Source organism: Lampris incognitus, chromosome 17, assembly GCF_029633865.1.
Source record: "Lampris incognitus isolate fLamInc1 chromosome 17, fLamInc1.hap2, whole genome shotgun sequence".
In the NCBI taxonomy this organism is placed as follows: domain Eukaryota; kingdom Metazoa; phylum Chordata; class Actinopteri; order Lampriformes; family Lampridae; genus Lampris; species Lampris incognitus.
In genome coordinates, this window is record NC_079227.1 from 24,226,036 (window position 1) to 24,243,706 (window position 17,671).

General features: G+C 41.3%; 1 non-coding gene across 1 annotated transcript; it reads right to left on the minus strand.

Moving 5' to 3' along the window:
* Positions 1–10,882: 10,882 nt before the first annotated feature.
* LOC130128110 (U5 spliceosomal RNA) lies at positions 10,883–10,998 on the minus strand. The gene has a single exon (XR_008811880.1). It is a non-coding gene; the product is annotated as a U5 spliceosomal RNA (small nuclear RNA).
* Positions 10,999–17,671: the final 6,673 nt, after the last annotated feature.

Genomic DNA, 17,671 nt, shown 5'->3' on the forward strand with positions numbered 1-17,671 from the left:
TGTGTGTGTGCGTGTGCGTGTGCGCGCGCTAAAACAGAGGAAGGCAGAGAGGTAGACAGTGAAAGATGGGGAAGAGTGTGAGACAGATGGAGCAAAACACAGGGAATGGGTCAGTCCAACCTATTTCCTGTGTGTATTGCCAAATGATGAAAAAGGAAATGTCAGCACGGAAGCATTTACAAGAGTCCCTGCTTTTCACATGGGAGCCAAAGTCAAGTTCACTACTCTCTTATTTTTTATTTTTTTTGCCAAATATTTAACTTCTGTTTTCCCAACTCCTTTGGTGAGAGACAATCTGAGAATGTCCTTGTTGTTCCCAGTCGTCTGTCTTTGGTCTATTCCAATACTAGGTCTATACCATATGAAAACGGACCTTTGCAGGTTAGTACTTTCATGTCAGGTCAACCGAGGTTCAAACTGAAGACCTCTTAGGGATAAATGCTTAAAACAGGAAGCCTTGTTTAGACAGTTGCTAAACCATCATTTCCTCCTAGAGATGACAACATCTGATAGTAGCAGCTAACTTGATGTTTTAGCAATTGGTCAGAAACACATGAATGTTCAGCCCATTATGTAAGTCATGGTTTCAGATCACTTTCACTGTATCACAACGTGGCATAGTTTGGTTTTTAATCGTAAAAATGTTTGTATTTAGCCTTTCAGTCAGAAGACTGAAGTATATCATGTAAACAACTCCAGCATGTCTTGTTAACGCTATACATTTTGGATCCGTCGTCTTTAAAAGTAGAATAATAAACCTTTGCCCTCAGCATTGCATGAAGCAGCACTCTGCTTGATTACTTAACCACATTAGCGATCATCCAATCGAACAATGGAGGAACAAATTGGGGCCCAAATCACGCCACAAAACACACAGTTAAGCTATTGAATCAATCTGGCTCCACCTCAGCGTTACATCACACTCCTCATGGCCCAGATCCTGGCTCACTCCGGAGAATGCCTGATGTGGAATTCCACTCTATGAAGACATGGGATCTAAGCCCTTCCTTAACATTGCATCTAAGGCCGGCATTCCCCAAACCTTACCAAAACCCTGCTCCATTATGATCAACTGAAATAAGGTACTCCAGCTATGCTATGTGGTTATAGGGTATTATCTCCCATTATTATAATTATTCCTTCATTCCATTGGGATAAATCAGAATGAGAATCAAAATCAGGTTTACTGGCCATGTAGGTTTGCACGTACATGGAACTTGACTCTGGTTTCGTGGCTCTCTCAGTGTACTTAACAAAGAATAACAACACTACAACACAACAACCTTCAGATATAGACACAAGGATTAACTATATACAGGCGAAATAAGATGTGATAAAGTGCAATAGTGCAGAGAATATATCAGAGATGCAAAAAAACAATACAACACACAGAACTACATGATAACATGTATTAGTGAGGAGAATCAGATGTCATGTCAGCCCTACAAAAAGGGCATATTGGTTAAAAGGGGTGGACAAAGTGCCATGTAAGCAAGGGCTGTTTCATGTGGAAATTAAATCGATAGTAGCTCAGAGGAAGGACGGCCCGGGTCAGTCAGACTTCTCAGTCTGAATGAATTCTGATGTGGACCATCCTTAGGACCTGACAGCTGTTAACTGTCTGCTTAAAGAAGAAAAGGAATATTGACGTAGCAGCTGTAGTGTAAGCTGTTTAAAGTGGGGGAAACCCTGACCGCTGGAGTGATGCCAAGGATGTGCTTTCAAATGCAGAAAACTCGGTGTATCTTGTGCAGGCACAAACACGGTGCAAATCTGCAGGAGTTTCAAACACATTTCGGCAGCTGAGAGACACGATAAATGCTTACAAACTAAGAAAAGATTTAGTGTATGGTTAGTACTTAGCATATATCCTGTATGAAAAGAGTCAACCAAAACTTTTATCACTCAAAAAAAAACCTGGCAAATTATCAATAGTGTTGGCCATCCATTGGACCCTCTTGAGGAGATAAATATCCGGATGGCCATGAAAAATGCTGAGCTTCCACCTCCCGCTCTCTAGAGCTTGATGTGATGAGCACAAAAAAACTTCACTTGCCTTTATCAATTGAACTTATTTTCATGCATTTAACAACATCTCTGCACGTAAGACTGTCCAATTCTATCCATTGAAATAAACAAATGAAAAGCTTGCACACCGCAGGGCTCCACTGTCAAAATGTCACTTCGTGCATCCGGGTAGCACAGTGGTCTATTCTATTGCCTATCAACACGGGGATCGCTGGTTCGAATCCCCGTGTTACCTCCGGCTTGGCCGGGTTTCTCTGCAGACACAACTGACCGTGTCTGCGGGTGGGAAGCCAGGTATGGGTATGTGTCCTGGTCGCTGCACTAGCGCCTCTCCTCCTCTGGTCGGTCGGGGCAACGGTTCGAGGGGGGGGGGGGGACTGGGAGGAATAGCGTGATTCTTCCACGCGCTATGTCCCCCTGGTGAAACTCCTCACAGTCAGGTAAAAAGAAGCGGCTGGCGAATCCACATACATTGGAGGAGGCATGTGGTAGTCTGCAGCCCTCCCTGGATTGGTAGAAGGGGTGGAGTAGCAACCAGGGTGGCTCAAAAGAGTGGGGTAATTGACCCGATACAATTGGGGAGAAAGGGGGGGAAATAAAAAAAAAACTTCACTTTGGTGCAGTATATTAGCGGACGTTGGAGCTCTGCAGTGTGTAAGCTGTTCATTTGCTCATTTCATTAGCCGTTCGCTTGCAGCCCAGCACCTGCCGTTTTTGTGGTTGGATGTGCGTGCATACTCCTAACTTCTATCTATTGCCTTATCTTAAAGAAATTAATGAGTTGCTGAAGGAAAAGCACTCCTGATTCAAATGAAAGTTCATTCATATGAAAAACAGGCTGTTGTTGGCTAAAGGCTTAAGCTCAACCTCCTTCCTGCAAGTCAGCTTGGCTTAAATGGCTAACAAAACATTCCCAATCACAGCAGTTTCTTCCAAAGTTTTATTTCCCATACAGGACTAGTAAAAATGAAAAGCCCCCGCTGATAGACTCTGTGAAGCAAACGGATGCACATGTATACTTGGCCTTGAACACCTGTGTAGTCAGGTTTACATTGTCCCACACTACCTGTCGGAGCAGTTTCCTGGCATTTTGTTCGCTCCCCAGAAGCGGCCAGTACACTCTATTATGGGTGAGGTAATGCTGAAGTGACTTTGTTTCCCTCTGATTTACTCCCATATCCCAATATTGGAAGACAGACGTCAGCTGGGCGGTGCAACACACGATAAAACATAGAAAAGCCTCGGGACACAGCTACAGCATGCACTGGAGGCCAACAAGTCAGATTGGCCTCTCTATTTCTTACCAAAAAAATCATTGAGACACTGGACTCCCACCAGCAATTATCTCTACTGTAAATAACTGAGATCCACAGGTCAAACCACATTCATTACTCATCATGAGTCTTCAAGAGAGGTTTTTTCTTTTCCAAAGAGTACAGTTTTTTAGGTTTTGGATCATCTCATCAAAACTCCCGAATATAACAAGGCACTCTGACAACATGGCTGCTGCTCGTTTTCCTTTCATTCGTAAATCCCACTAAACATGGCAGATAAACCGATGCATAAGTGCATCAGTCCTGCATATCATATACAAAGTCTGCATAGATGTGCACATGTGCACGCGCACGCACGCACGCACGCACACACACACACCTTTGTCTTCTTATCCCTCATTGACTACATTCATTACCTAGGCTCTAACCCTAACCATTAAAAATACATGCCTAACCTTAACCCCAAGTCCTAACCCCTTTTTCAAAGGTTTGTTTTTTTTTTTTGGTGTTTTTTGCTTTCACCCATAGAATGGATCTGGCAAGAAAACCCAAAATATGAACACTTCCCATCTAATCCAACCTGGAACCCACTTCTCATGTCCACTAAACCTCAGCGTATCCACAGAACCTTTCAACCCCAAAATAACAAATAATGCAAAATGCTATGCCTGGACCCTCCAGGACGATCCCAATTGAGGACAGCCTCTTTAAACGACATGATCCCCATGGGAACAAAAAGTAGAATTGGCATTTAATGCCACAAAGACCCATTTGACAGTGGCAGTAGAGTGAGACAAAGACGGGACAGGCGGGGGGTGGGGGAGAGAGAGGGGATGAGATGTAGCAAAGGGCCTGGGTCAGATTCGAACCCAGGCCACTGCAGTGAGGACTCAGCCTTGACATGTGGTACATGCTCTACCAGCCCTAACACTAAAGTCCTAACACTAGGCAAAATGTCCTTGCTCTTTGGGTTAAAAACTCAATTCGATCCTCCCATAGGCGTCATTAACACGGGGGACACGTCCCCACCACTTTTTGAAAGGGCCGAATTCGTCCCCGTCACTTTTCAAAAGCATAATTTGTTAAAAGCATTCCGGAAAACCGCTTACACCAAGAAATGTTAACTAACAATTAAGAATGCTTCGAGACAGATTTTTGAGAAACGTGTGAATGAATGGTGTGGAATTTCAAAAAGAATGAATAAAAAAGAAAAGAAAACAATCGATGATTTCAGTTTGTCTTAAAATTAATATGAATAAATAAATAAATAAATAGAAATAATCTGGCCCCTGTTCCAGTTAAATTCATGTTCTCACACATCTATATTTAAATACCATGTGCTCAGAATGAGTCGTGATTGGCTGAACTCTCGTGAACTCTTGTTTCGCTAACGTTATACAAAGTATGCAGTGTCGACACGACGGCGCTGTGCTTTAGCTTTTCTCTAGCTAACGTTGTCAGCGTTATTCCTCCAGTAGGATCTGTTTCGTCATATTTTAGGGCAGTGGTATTGGATATTGTTATCGCTGGGCTGACTGAAATGCACTGTTCTTTGTGATATTGGCCTTGTTAGATTTTTACAAGGTGTTTTTAGACTGTTCACTTGTGCGGTCGACGTTGTGCGTTTTATGTTGATCAGTTGTCGACTCTACGGTAGCCCAGGCGATGCCCTTCTGATGCGCCGTTATGCACTCTTTCTCACCGTGACCACTACCTACTCTGACCTCCTACCGATTCTCCATTACATGGCGTAAAATCGCATAGGTTGAAATGTTAAAAAAAATAAAAATCCATCTGAACCCTTATGTCTCCACAACTTTTCAACCCAAACTGACGCCCTTGGGTCCTCACAAATAGAGCTGAACGCAACCCCCCCCCCCCCCACACACACACACACAGTTGGCTCCCAAGCCCTGTGAGTTAGACCAGATCCTAGACATCTCCATGGAGATGGCCCTCCATTGTGGGGGGAAGAATTGATGCACTTGAGGGCTCTTGGCACGTCCACATGAGCCGCAGTAGCTCTACTGCCGGCCAATGCGAGCGAGGGCTCATTCATAGCAGCGTCCTCTTCCACGGGAAAAAGGACAAAAGCACCCAAAGTTGCAGTTAAACCTTATATGTTCATCGTAATACCAATTCCCACACATACAGATAAATATTGTTGGTGCAATATTACAATCATATTGACGGTATAGGAAAAAAACCCGCCTCACACAAGACTATTGAGTTTTGATTATTTCACATGTACAATGCACAAACCAGCACCTGTGTTAGTTTGGCGTCTTGTCCCCTTTTACAGACCGTCGTGTAACACGAAAACGGAGCCTAAACTGGTCTATCAAAACCTTACTCCCTCAACCTGACTCACTGATGACGTCACGTTACCTTGCAGCAGGTGAGGAACCGTTGGGAACTTCAGAAATTTACGTCCCAAACAACATGGTTTTAGGCTACGAGTTTTAGGCTTCGGATGTAGTATGTCGGACGGCGGAAAAAAAACAGACGAACTTTACATTAAAAGATGTTTAGTCGTGTCTCTGCCGTGCCATAATTCCCCGAAAAACGCCATTGGAGCTTGGGGAAACCTGGTAGCAGCTGTAGGCAGTAGTTTGGGAGTGGCTGGCAAGTTTCAGATTAACTCTTTCTTTCCCTGACAAGCAAGCGGATAAACCTGTTCGTAACCTGTTTTGACGTCTTGGCTACTTGCGTGGTTTCCTCTCGTCCTTCTGCAAATACACGAGGCAGCGCTTACCTGTGTTTTTAAGTGTATACTGTTCGTTGACTCTCCAGTTTAAATCCAGGGGAAAGTCTCAACTTTGGCGAAAAGAAAAGGATTCATAGAACGACCGGAAGCAAACAAACAAACAAATAAATAATATTAATAATCAAAATACGTTCCAAGCAGAGGCAAAGAGAACGTTGAAAATGAATAAAGCAGAGAAAGCAAGCCTGTGGAACACCGATTCAACTGCTTTACTCAAGTATTCAAGGGGCACCCCCTTGCCCATTGAAAGGGTATGCATAAAGGGCACGGCCGGTCATTCATATGTTAATGAGCTGGCACACATTCTCTGTACTCCACCAATGCCGTGTTCCCAGTTAGGACCTTATTTCCCATGCAGAGCTCCATGAGACCAATGGGCAAACCTGTGCTAAGCCACCCTGTTGACTTCTATCAATAAAAGTCACTATAGGACGCCGTTTCATCTCTCCCCCATGTAAATCCAGCTCGTTGATTTTGTAGGTCTTCCTTGATTATAACCTGCACAATTATATCTACATTACGTTGTACTTCTTATCCTCCAATTTACTGCTAATCCTCGATGAAGAACACGAGTCCAATTGAAAGCTCAATTCCTTTGTTTTGAAATCCCCAAAAATTGGCCACTGTGTGAATGGTACAGTGTATCCCTTTCAAGAGGTAAAATCTAATGAGATCATCATTAGAGATGGGTGATAGAAATTATATGGTTGTATTCTCTCCCTGGGTCTGACAATGTACATTCTCTAATACATCTGCCCTTTCTAGTTACGATTACACACGATTCACAAAAACTGATTGTAAATAGGTCACTGACTCTTTATAAAAAAGATTAACTTTATTAAGCTTCCCCCCTTTTTAGGCCGACTTTAGAGTTTAAGTAACAAGGTCACTTCATGACCGGACAAAACGAATGATAGGCTGTCCTAGTTATAAACTGATTAAATAGCGCCCTCCTGTGGCCACATATAACAACGACAATGAATTTTCCTGCATGCATTTGATGTGTTTTGTTTCTATAAGGTGCGATATGAAATTTTAGCGAAAAACTAATGTCTCATAAAATTCTTACCTGAGCTTTCAGAGAGCTATCTGTAGAATGAGATGGATCAGCAGTTTGAGTCAGTCTCCGCTCTTGTAATGTTGATGTGTTACTGGAAACCACAGTGCACGATGTACTGGCAATTGGGGGGTTAAAAACTGGTGCTTGTACTTCCGGTATGGTTTCATAGATATACGAGCAATTATATACAGGAGAGTGCATATGATCCAGTGTTTGTATATGGTATTGCAAGGATTCTGGCACTGCCATTTCATCATCATGCTGTGGGCAGGCCAGCTGTGGCTGGCTACATCTACTTCCACGCTTGTTTAGGTGATGTGGCTGTGCATACAAGGACATAACATCACTATTCTGATGTTCTGAGATAAACAAAAAGTTTTCTGTAGGGTTTGTTGTAAGTGTCTTTAAATGATATGGTATATCTCCAGACCATGTCACCTGATCCCAGTCATTTGTCTCTGTGTGCTCACAGGACGTCACATCTAGGTTTTCAGGAAACCCAAATGTTGAGAATCTGTGAGCTTGTTGTTGCGTGTTGTTGGCTGACATTTTGTCTCCTTTCATCAGTCCACCTGGTCTTTTTGTTGGGATGTCAGGCTGACTCAAAAGCTCAGTGGAATGTGAGCCACAAGGTCCGTGATTCTGCAAGTCCTTAGTGGGTAAGGGCAGCTTCCTCACATATTGTGCTGGGATGAAAAAAGGCTTGGTATGCTGGTCTTTGCGGACATGCCACCAGTGGTCATTGGTTTTGGAGACAAGAATGTAATTTTCATCAGGTTTGATAGACACAAGGCTACCGTCTCTGGCGATGTACTCATATCCATGTTGCACTGATACAAGCTCCATTTTCCACTTTTGTGGCCTCTGCGTTAATGGATAGTCATGGATACAGTTACCATCTTGGGAGCTGAAAACAGAGGTAATTTGATGTAGCTTTAGAAAATGACCATTATACATGTCAAAGATTTCACAGATTGTGAGGCAAACATTTTTGAATCAGTGTTTTAATGCTCAACTCCACGATTCCACCTGTAGAAATAGGCTGATCTTAATCTTCTGCTTTCCACTTTCATCATCCCCAATTGCATGTTATTGGACATTATGATTACAAAGAATGTAGACTTACCATAAAGACTGAAATGGCTAAAAGATCAGTTAAGACAAACATAAACAATGGGCTGGCTAAAGTAAAGGTCTTTTTCTGTTATTCAGATTTTCTGTAAAACATGCTAAGACAAATCTCATAGTTCATTACAGCAGCATACTTAAAACTGCCGACCGCAGAGCAGGAAGCCTGCACCAACCACAACACCAGTTCAATGTCAAGCTGCATCCTCAGTTTCCCCATATAAGGCTCAAAGAAATTCAAGAAACATTCACTGCAGAATGTACTTCTCCAATTCCATTGACTCACATAACACGAAAAAATATGGGTTGGGCAATTTTTCAGAGTTAAAATGGAAATAAGTCCATGATTTCACTCTAGCCATAATCTTACATTATAACATTATCCACCCGCATTTATACCTAGTATCTTGGCACTTTTACACTTTGGTTAATTTACAGGTAGGTGTGAATCACAAAAATTCAATAAGGGAGAAAACCTCAGTTTAGCTATATTGACTCCTCTCACAACTTACATGTTCTCATAAACATATATATTTTGAATTTGAATTATTTTACAAAAAAAAAAGCAAATCAGAAAAGTTGCAAAAAGTGGCTGTTGTTAAATGCCATTAAGATTTAGAGTCTGCTTTTTTTGTTTGTTTGTTTATCACAAAGAAGACTGAACGTACCGTAAATGGAGCAGTCAGGAGTTGCTGACTGCTCCATTGCACTGTATTTGAGCCCTCAGTGACGACTGTTAGTTTCATGATTTCCTTCGGCAAACTTCAAATCTTCCTTCTGGTATTGTGTGTCCTCTGGGTAGCCTTGAAGCTGTTTTCTGTCAGATGAAGCCTGGCTTACTGAGCCCCAACGACAAACTGCTGCTTGCATGCATGTGTATCTCCTCTCATTTCCTTCTCTGTGAGTGTGTCAATACAGCTCTGAAAGAGACATAGTGAGACACAGAGCAGTGACAAATGAGAAGTCTGATTTTGTCCCAGCTTCCTGTATTTCTGTTTCTTCTCATGACATGTTGTTGGTATATAATGGAACAGTGGCAAGTACAGTTGATTCATTCTCTCATCATAGAACTATAAATATTTATCATCTGGTGTTGATGACATTTCAGTCAATAAAATTGAGGAAAAACAGCGTCAAGAGCAGAAGCGCCAGTAATAGATCCACGAATGCTATTTATACCCGAGCAAGTATGTGTGAGTAAGTAAAGTGTAACACATTGACTTGGAAAGACTGATAGCAGTGGGGTGGGCGGAAATGAAAGAAAAACAAACAGGGATAAGGGTTAAAATACAAGTTTTAATAACCGAGTTTCCATTCGATTAATCCCATCAACATCGCTTCAGCGTATATTGGCTATACATGGGTATACTGACGCCCTCTGTTGTAAGGTGGGTTCAACTGCATAACGTCGTATGTGAACCTGGTATTACATATTCACAAGGAACATCCATCCATCCATCCATTATCCAAACCGCTCATCCTGCTCTCAGGGTCGCGGGGATGCTGGAGCCTATAACATATAATATATAAGAACATATAAGGAACAAATCCCCGCGACCATGAGGGCAGGATAAGCGGTTTGGATAATGGATGGATGGATAGATGGAAGGAACATATAGTGTAAGGCGTTTCGTACTAAACACGTATTTGTATTCTGTGTATTTCTTTCTCTACTTTTCAGTTTTGTGGATTTTGTTCATTCTTTATTCAGGTTTTTATCCTTCACCCATTTCCATTCTACAGTCGCTTGTATAGTTAACTACAACAACGTCAACAAAATCAAAAGGGCCGTGTCGCCTATTTTACTTTTACGTCGTCTTCGGTGATGTGTATATTTATATCTATCCGGCGATTTATATATCACCGATTAGATATATCAGTACTGGCGTGACGCGTCAGGTCTTTAGCGGGGCTGTGATCCAGACTGCCAAAAAACGGCAAAATAATAAAAACAATGAAAATGAAGAGCAAGAATAACAATAGCGTGAGAGCCGTGCAGCGCTCACACTCCCGCCCGGTCCAATCACTTGCAGCAATATGGTTTAATAGCAATCTATACGCATGCGCGCGGAGTTGGGCACGGTGGCTCATGGGAAACTGCAAAAGTCTTTAGCGACTGTAAGCAGTTGTGCCTTCTGACTGGTCGGCTAGTCGAATTTGACGATAGACTAGCAATCATATTGTAGAAACTGGCTGTAGACTACCAATCATAGCCCGGGGGTCGAGTTTGCATGTTCTCCCCGTGTCTGTGTGGGTTTCCCTCCGGGTGCTCCGGTTTTCTCCCACAGTCCAAACAAATGTAGATCGGCCGTACTAAATTGTCCCTAGGTGTGTATCGGCCCTGTGATGGACTGGCGACCTGTCCAGGGCGTCTCCCCACCTGCCTGTTGCCCAATGACTTCTGGGATAGACTCTAGCATCCACGCAACACTGTGCTCAGCTCAGCATAAGCGATTTGGATAATGGAATAGGAGGAGATATGTATCAATTTGGCGTTTTTCCCCATTTGCACTCTCGCACTGTGTAAGCAAGTTTCACTTTTGCCGTGTTATATAGAATGCTCCGTATTCAATATATAACCTATTAAACGGGATATTTCTTGATTGTTTTTCAGACAGCAATGGAAGCCCCGCCGTTAGGCAGGGCATCAAAAAATTAGTTTATACTCATAGTGTTCCTCTCCACGGAAATCTTTAGTAAAAGGCGAAAGATTTATACGATCTGAAGAGAAACAAGAGTGTACTGCCTTCCGTACTTCACCACGGAGGGTCCCTTTCCCATAGGTACAATTGTCGTTCACGGTTGCATCTTTCCAAAGGTATTTCTTTGCATTTGTACCTTCATTCAAATTACGCATGTCCCACATGTCACGCATATAAAATACAAATTAAAATATATTACGGGTTAAAAAGGACTAATATTAAAACATTGCGCGCATTGCATGATGGGTGAGTATTCGTGATAGATCCTTTGGTTTTACATATCGGAAGCACATTTTAGAAGCGACCTCCGGTTCAACGCGGAGTACAATTTAATGTAAATATAATGGAAAAATACTAGATAACTAACCGTATAATGTCCATAATGTTATAACTTTCGGCAGTTCCGAGTTCCGATAGTCATCCTGGCTGGCGCTCGTTCCCTTGTACAGTGATTTTTTTTAATTTATTTTTTTTAGTTTGGATATACGTGTTAGTTTGGATATGTGTGTTCTTGTAGTTTTTGCCTTTGGTTTGCACTGCTGTGGGCTGGGGAAACGATATTTCGTTTCATGAAATGAAATGACAGTGTTCCTGATTCATGATAAACGAGTCAGGCGGCGGGTAAATCATGCGCATGCGTATTACATCTCCGGGGATGTCCGGTGTAAGAACGGGCAGGAGTTAAATTTAACTAAATTTAACTTAAGGAAAGGCTTTAATTGCGGCAAAGTTAGTTTTCTTTTGGATATTCGTTTGCTATTCAACCACCATTGGACTTTATGATGTCAAATATGTTACAAAAGGTGCTGATTTAGACTGTTCACCCACCAAAACGCTTGGTTTTGGGGGATATATATTTCACCATTTTAATATGTATTTTCCAGGCTTTCAAGTGCGTAAATACCTATATAACTACCTGCCCACCTCACTTAATGCTGACAAACATGATCTGGAAAACACATTAATATTACATCTACTACTCTAGTAGTAGTAGTACTTTCGGCTGCTCCCGTTAGGGGTCGCCACAGCGGATCGTCCGTTTCCATCTCTTCCTATCCTCTACATCTTCCTCTGTCACGCCAGCCACCAGCATGTCCTCTCTCAACACATCCATAACTCTTTGGCCTTCCTCTTTTCCTCTTCCACAGCTCCATATTCAGCATCCTTCCCCCAATATACCCAGCATCTCTCCCCCACACATGTCTAAGCATCTCAATCTTGCCACTCTTGCTTTGTCTCCAAACCGTCCCAACCTGAGCTGTCCCTCTAATATACTCATTCCTAATCCTGTCCTTCTTCATCACTCCCAATGAAAATCTTAGCATCTTCAACTCTGCCACCTCCATCTCTGCCTCCTGTCTTTTCGTTAATGCCACCGTCTCCAAACCATACAGCATAGCTGGTGTCACTGCCATTTTGTAAACCTTCCCTTTAACTCTTGCTGGTACCCTTCTGTTGCGAATCACTCCTGACACTTTTCTCCACCCACTCCACCCTGCCTGCACTGTCTTCTTCACCTCTCGTCTGCACTCCCCATTAACAGTTGACCCCAAGTATTTAAACTGATACGCCTTCGTCACCTCTACTCCTTGCATCCTCACCATTACACTGTCCTCCCTCTTGTTCACGCATATGTATTCCATCTGGCTCCTACTCACTTTCATTCCTCTTCTCTCCAGTGCATACCTCCACCTGCACCCTACTCTCGCTACAGATCACAGTGTCATCTGCAAACATCATAATCCACAGAGAATCCTGCCTGAGCTTGTCCGTCAACCTGTCCATCACCATTGCAAACAAAAAGGGCTCAGAGCCGATCCCTGATTTAATCCCACCTCCACCATATATATATATAACTTTGTTAAAAGAAAGACTCAACGGTATGGAACGTGCTCAACAAATAGAGAAGAAAGAAAGAAAGAAAGAAAAAAAGAAAGAAAGAAAGAAAGAAAGAAAGAAAGAAAGAAAGAAAGAAAGAAAGAAAGAAAGAAAGAAAGAAAGAAAGAACAAGGAATTTACTCAAGTCACTGGATTATATATATATTTAAATCAGGGCCAGTGGCAACTCTTTCAAGGATGAGGACATGTACATCCTTGAACACGTCACCACTGGTTTACACTTAAGCAGCTGTTGTGCTTCTCGCTTTGATCGGCTGCTGTACTGTTATGTCCCCACCGACACAGCGGCTGGGGAACGGGAGAAATCCCACATTAAACAGACCCTGGTTAAGTGTGCTTATCCTAACTGGGCGTTTGTCAAAGTCAGGAAGATGCCCAAACAGTGCACCAGCCGATCGAAGAGAGGGGAAGGACAACAGCTGCTTAAGCGTAAACTGGTGGTGGGAGTTTCGGAACAGTTGAGACACGTATTTCCCAAACACTGCACCTCTGTTGCTTTCAAACCCCAAAACACACTGCAGCAGAAATGGGTCCACCCAAGGATCGGGTCCCCCGGCACAAACAGAGCAATATAGTGTACGCTGTTAAGTGCCAGGAGGATTGCCGTGACTTGTACATTGGGGAAACCAAACAGACACTGGCCAAGAGGATGGGACAACAAAGAAAAGCTAACGCGTCAGGCCAGCACTCCGCAGTATACAACCATCTGCAGGCCAGTGGCCACTCTTACAAGGATTAGGATGTGCACATCCTTGATAGGGAGGAACACCGGTTTGAACGGGGAGTCAAAGAGGCCATCTATGTTAAGAGGGAACAACCATCCCTGAGGAGGGGAGGGTACATCTGATTAGATGGATGGATGGATTGCATTTCTATAGCACTTTTCTAGCTACAAAAGCCACTCAGATGAGGGATGAAACTTTTCTCGCCAGATGGACTGAGTCACCTTTCTGTGATATGTAATATTAATGTTTTCCAGACCACGTTTGACACATTGAGTGAGGTGGTCAGGTAGTTACATAGGTATTGTAGCAAATTCGGGGGGCAACCACAGGAACTGCCGCGGCCAAGACGCGAACCCGTATCACCCGCACCGCAGGAGACATCGCTTCCCTGTCTCTCTAATTCATGTTATTAAGCATACTTCATCATACACAGTGTGTTATTAATTAGTTATTTCATGTTTATTAATGCGTGAATTCTTGTGAATTCATGTCTGAGCATTTGAATATTAACGTTGAAGTCATGTTATTGTAGTTAAGATTGCAATTTATAGAAATGTTAACATTAGAACGTATAGAAATATCTGCTATAGAAAATATTTACTAATTTATAAAAATAGATTTGCTTGTAGTCATGACATCATTGCCTTTCTCACAGGACATGCCTCTGAGTGAGGCAGAAATTGCATGACGATATAGAGAATGCCGGAATGCAAACCCTGAATGATGAGAAGCATACTTTCAGAAAGAAAGGGAGAGATGGAGGAGAGATAGAGAGACAAGGAAGAAGAAAGGAATTAATGAACTCACTGAGAGAGGACAGCGAACTCAAAGGAAGAAATGGAGGGAGGCAAGGAAAGCTGCCAGAGCTAAAGCTCGGACAATGGTGGAGTTGCAGACTCCTCCCCCAACTCTAGAAAGCCCACCACAGCCCTCAAGGTTAGCGTAAATGTCGTATAATTTACTAATTATAGTCACTCATATAATACTTACCTATATATCATACTTACCAAATAGGCTCCCTGGGAATAGTTGTTAAATCTACATATAGAATTTCAGCATATATGGAATATTTTACATTAGTAATTGTACTTACCTCTATATACTTTCCAAGTTAGATTCCCTGAAATAAAATATAATATTATGAATAATAATAATATTTTGAATCAAGATTATGAAATGGTAACAGGAAGTCATCTTTTGAACCTGTATCAATCTATAAGGGGTCTAGATTTATTAATTATACTAATTATATACACCTAATATATTTACCCAGTTAGACACCTTTGGAAAAGTTGTTAGATCTATATTTTGATATATGTAGAATCACATTTCATATTATTAGTTATACTTACCTCTGTTAGATGCTCAAATCAGTATAGAATGGTGAATTTGAATTATGATTTACTGTACATATAGTTTATATATAAGTGTATAACTGTCTTTTCTATGTGTGGTTTTGTTGTTATTGTTAGGCGTGAATATATAATAGAATTGGTTAAGGATTAAATAGGCCTAATCAACACAGTGATTGCCCTAAAAATCTGACAATTTATATATTCTAGGCAATGCCTTCAATGAGAAAGGATTCGAGAAAGAAGGAAGAGGAAAAAGATGAAAGAATTAGAAAAGTTGAAAGAAAAACTGAAATGTACCAACTCTTCAGTAGAGTTATTCTACATAAGTGAAGATGATGTTGAATCAAAACCAGAGGTAAGAAAACAACCTAAATGTAAATGCAAATGCTGAAAGTAAATTCAGAGTAAATGACCTGCCTATATTCTTAATCAGTTAGAGCTGTTGAAAGAGAATAAAACACAAAGTGACCTACCTACCCATCTATGAGTACATAGTTAGATAAACTGAAACAGAACCTACTCGCAGTACAGTATATACTTATCCAGGTAAGTCTGCAGAAAAAGAATTAAATCGAAAGTGAATTACCTACTTATACAGTGCTTATCCAAGTAGAACTACTGAATCAGAATATAATATAAATACTTACCTATGTACTTAACTAGTTCTGTCTGCTGGAATAAAAATAAACAAAGTAAATTACCTACCTACCAATATACTTACCCAGTTAGATCTGCTGAAACATAATAAAATGGAATGTGAATTCATATCTAAATTGCTGTACATCTGTATATACCTCTATAACGACAAGAGTTGTGCCAACACACATGGTACCACATTGATGTTGGATGTAAAGTCTCCTAATCCCACAATCCCTCACCACTATAGTACATACACTCTTATTGTTGAAATTAATATATTGTGATGACATTGAATTCTCAATATCATATCATCTTTCTTTTCATCACACGTCAGATACCTGCCATCGCTCCAACAAAAGGAACGATTAGGGTGCATCAGGTGCCAAGTGTGTCACCAGGCAAGCTCAAATACGGAACATCACATGTCTCTGCAAGAGAGAGGTGGCAGGTATGTTGGACTGTACCAGTTAATGGAGGCAATTATAATTGAAGAGGATAACCATGTCCTTGCATCTGACGGCACAACTGAAACCAGACAGCATCCACAAGTCATTGAGGAGAAACACACAGGAGAATGGTGTGTGGTGAATTATGATGATGAAGCTTATCCTGGCATTATCACTGAAGTGGAAGAGCACAACATAATGGTTAAGTGCATGTACTGGAATGGGATAAACAAATTCTTCTGGCCTAGTCCCAGAGAAGACGTTACCTGGCATGCAGATCGACAAGATTCTCTGTCTTATTCCAGAGCCATAAGTCCTCAATAAACGCTCTGTACAGGTAGAAAAGGCGACTGCATCCACAAGTCATTGAGGAGAAACACACTGGAGAATGGTGTGTGGTGAATTATGATGATGAAGCTTATCCTGGCATTATCACTGAAGTGGAAGAGCACAACATAATGGTTAAGTGCATGCACCGGAATGGGATAAACAAATTCTTCTGGCCTAGTCCCAGAGAAGACGTTACCTGGCATGCAGATCGACAGATTCTCTGTCTTATTCCAGAGCCACAAGTCCTCAATAAACGCTCTGTACAGGTAGAAAAGGCTTCATGGAAGAATGTAGAAGAGCAGTTGAGATGAGCCAGAGGGCAAGAATTCAGTTGGTGCACAGCAATATGCTTTTTTTTTTGTACCTGCAGTACAAATTCAACAATTGTGTTATGCTGCCCCTTTGAAGGTTAATTCATACTTCTACATCAACTTCACATTAGCAACACGAAAGCGCATGTCACACGTAGGCCATTTTTACTTTGTGTGTTGTTTGCGCAGTGAGAGGCCTCCACTCCCATATTCTGCCTGATCTCATTCTGCATAATTTGGCTGTCTTTATAATCTGGAGATGAGGAGTTGTGCAGATAGCTATAACGCTTCAGCTAATCGTTCTTTGAAGTGATTCATTTTTCATATTTCTTCTCAGAAGTGTGTTTCTGTTTCTCTTTGGTGTTTACATGACTGGTAAAGGTTATGACTGTTTTTAAGATGTACTTCTTCAAGAACGTGTTCAAGAATGTGTTTATGTGAATCATCACTTTTTTTATACCTACAAATTAATTAAATTCTAAAATGAATCAGGGAAAGGATTTATTTCAAATAGATTGAGAATGTACCCATTTTAAAAGTTGAATAAAAGTTGAATTTTCCCATTTTGTCATGCTTTTGTGTTTTTTCTGCTTTATGAGACTACCCCATCATAGGCTGGTCCACCCTATAATAATAATGAAATCATGCTGTCAGTCAAGTTCAGTGAAGTTGCATTTTATATAGTGCTTTTCTAGCTGCAACAGCCACTCAATGTGAAATATCTGTATATATAATCTGTGAAATATCTGTATACATAATCTAGTGTGTTCAACAGCTAAGTGGGGGGCAATAATATGCAAATAAAAAACTGCAGTCAAATATCAGTTGTCTCTAAATTAAAAAAAATGTGCGAATTGTATGTTTCTTTAAAAACATGGTTTATATAAAATGTTTTATTTATTTATAATTTGAAAGCAAACAAATAACTGTTATTAAAGGGGCATCATACCTTTCAGAAAACGTAATTTTCATCTTAATATTGCAATGAAAACATTTTAACAGTATAT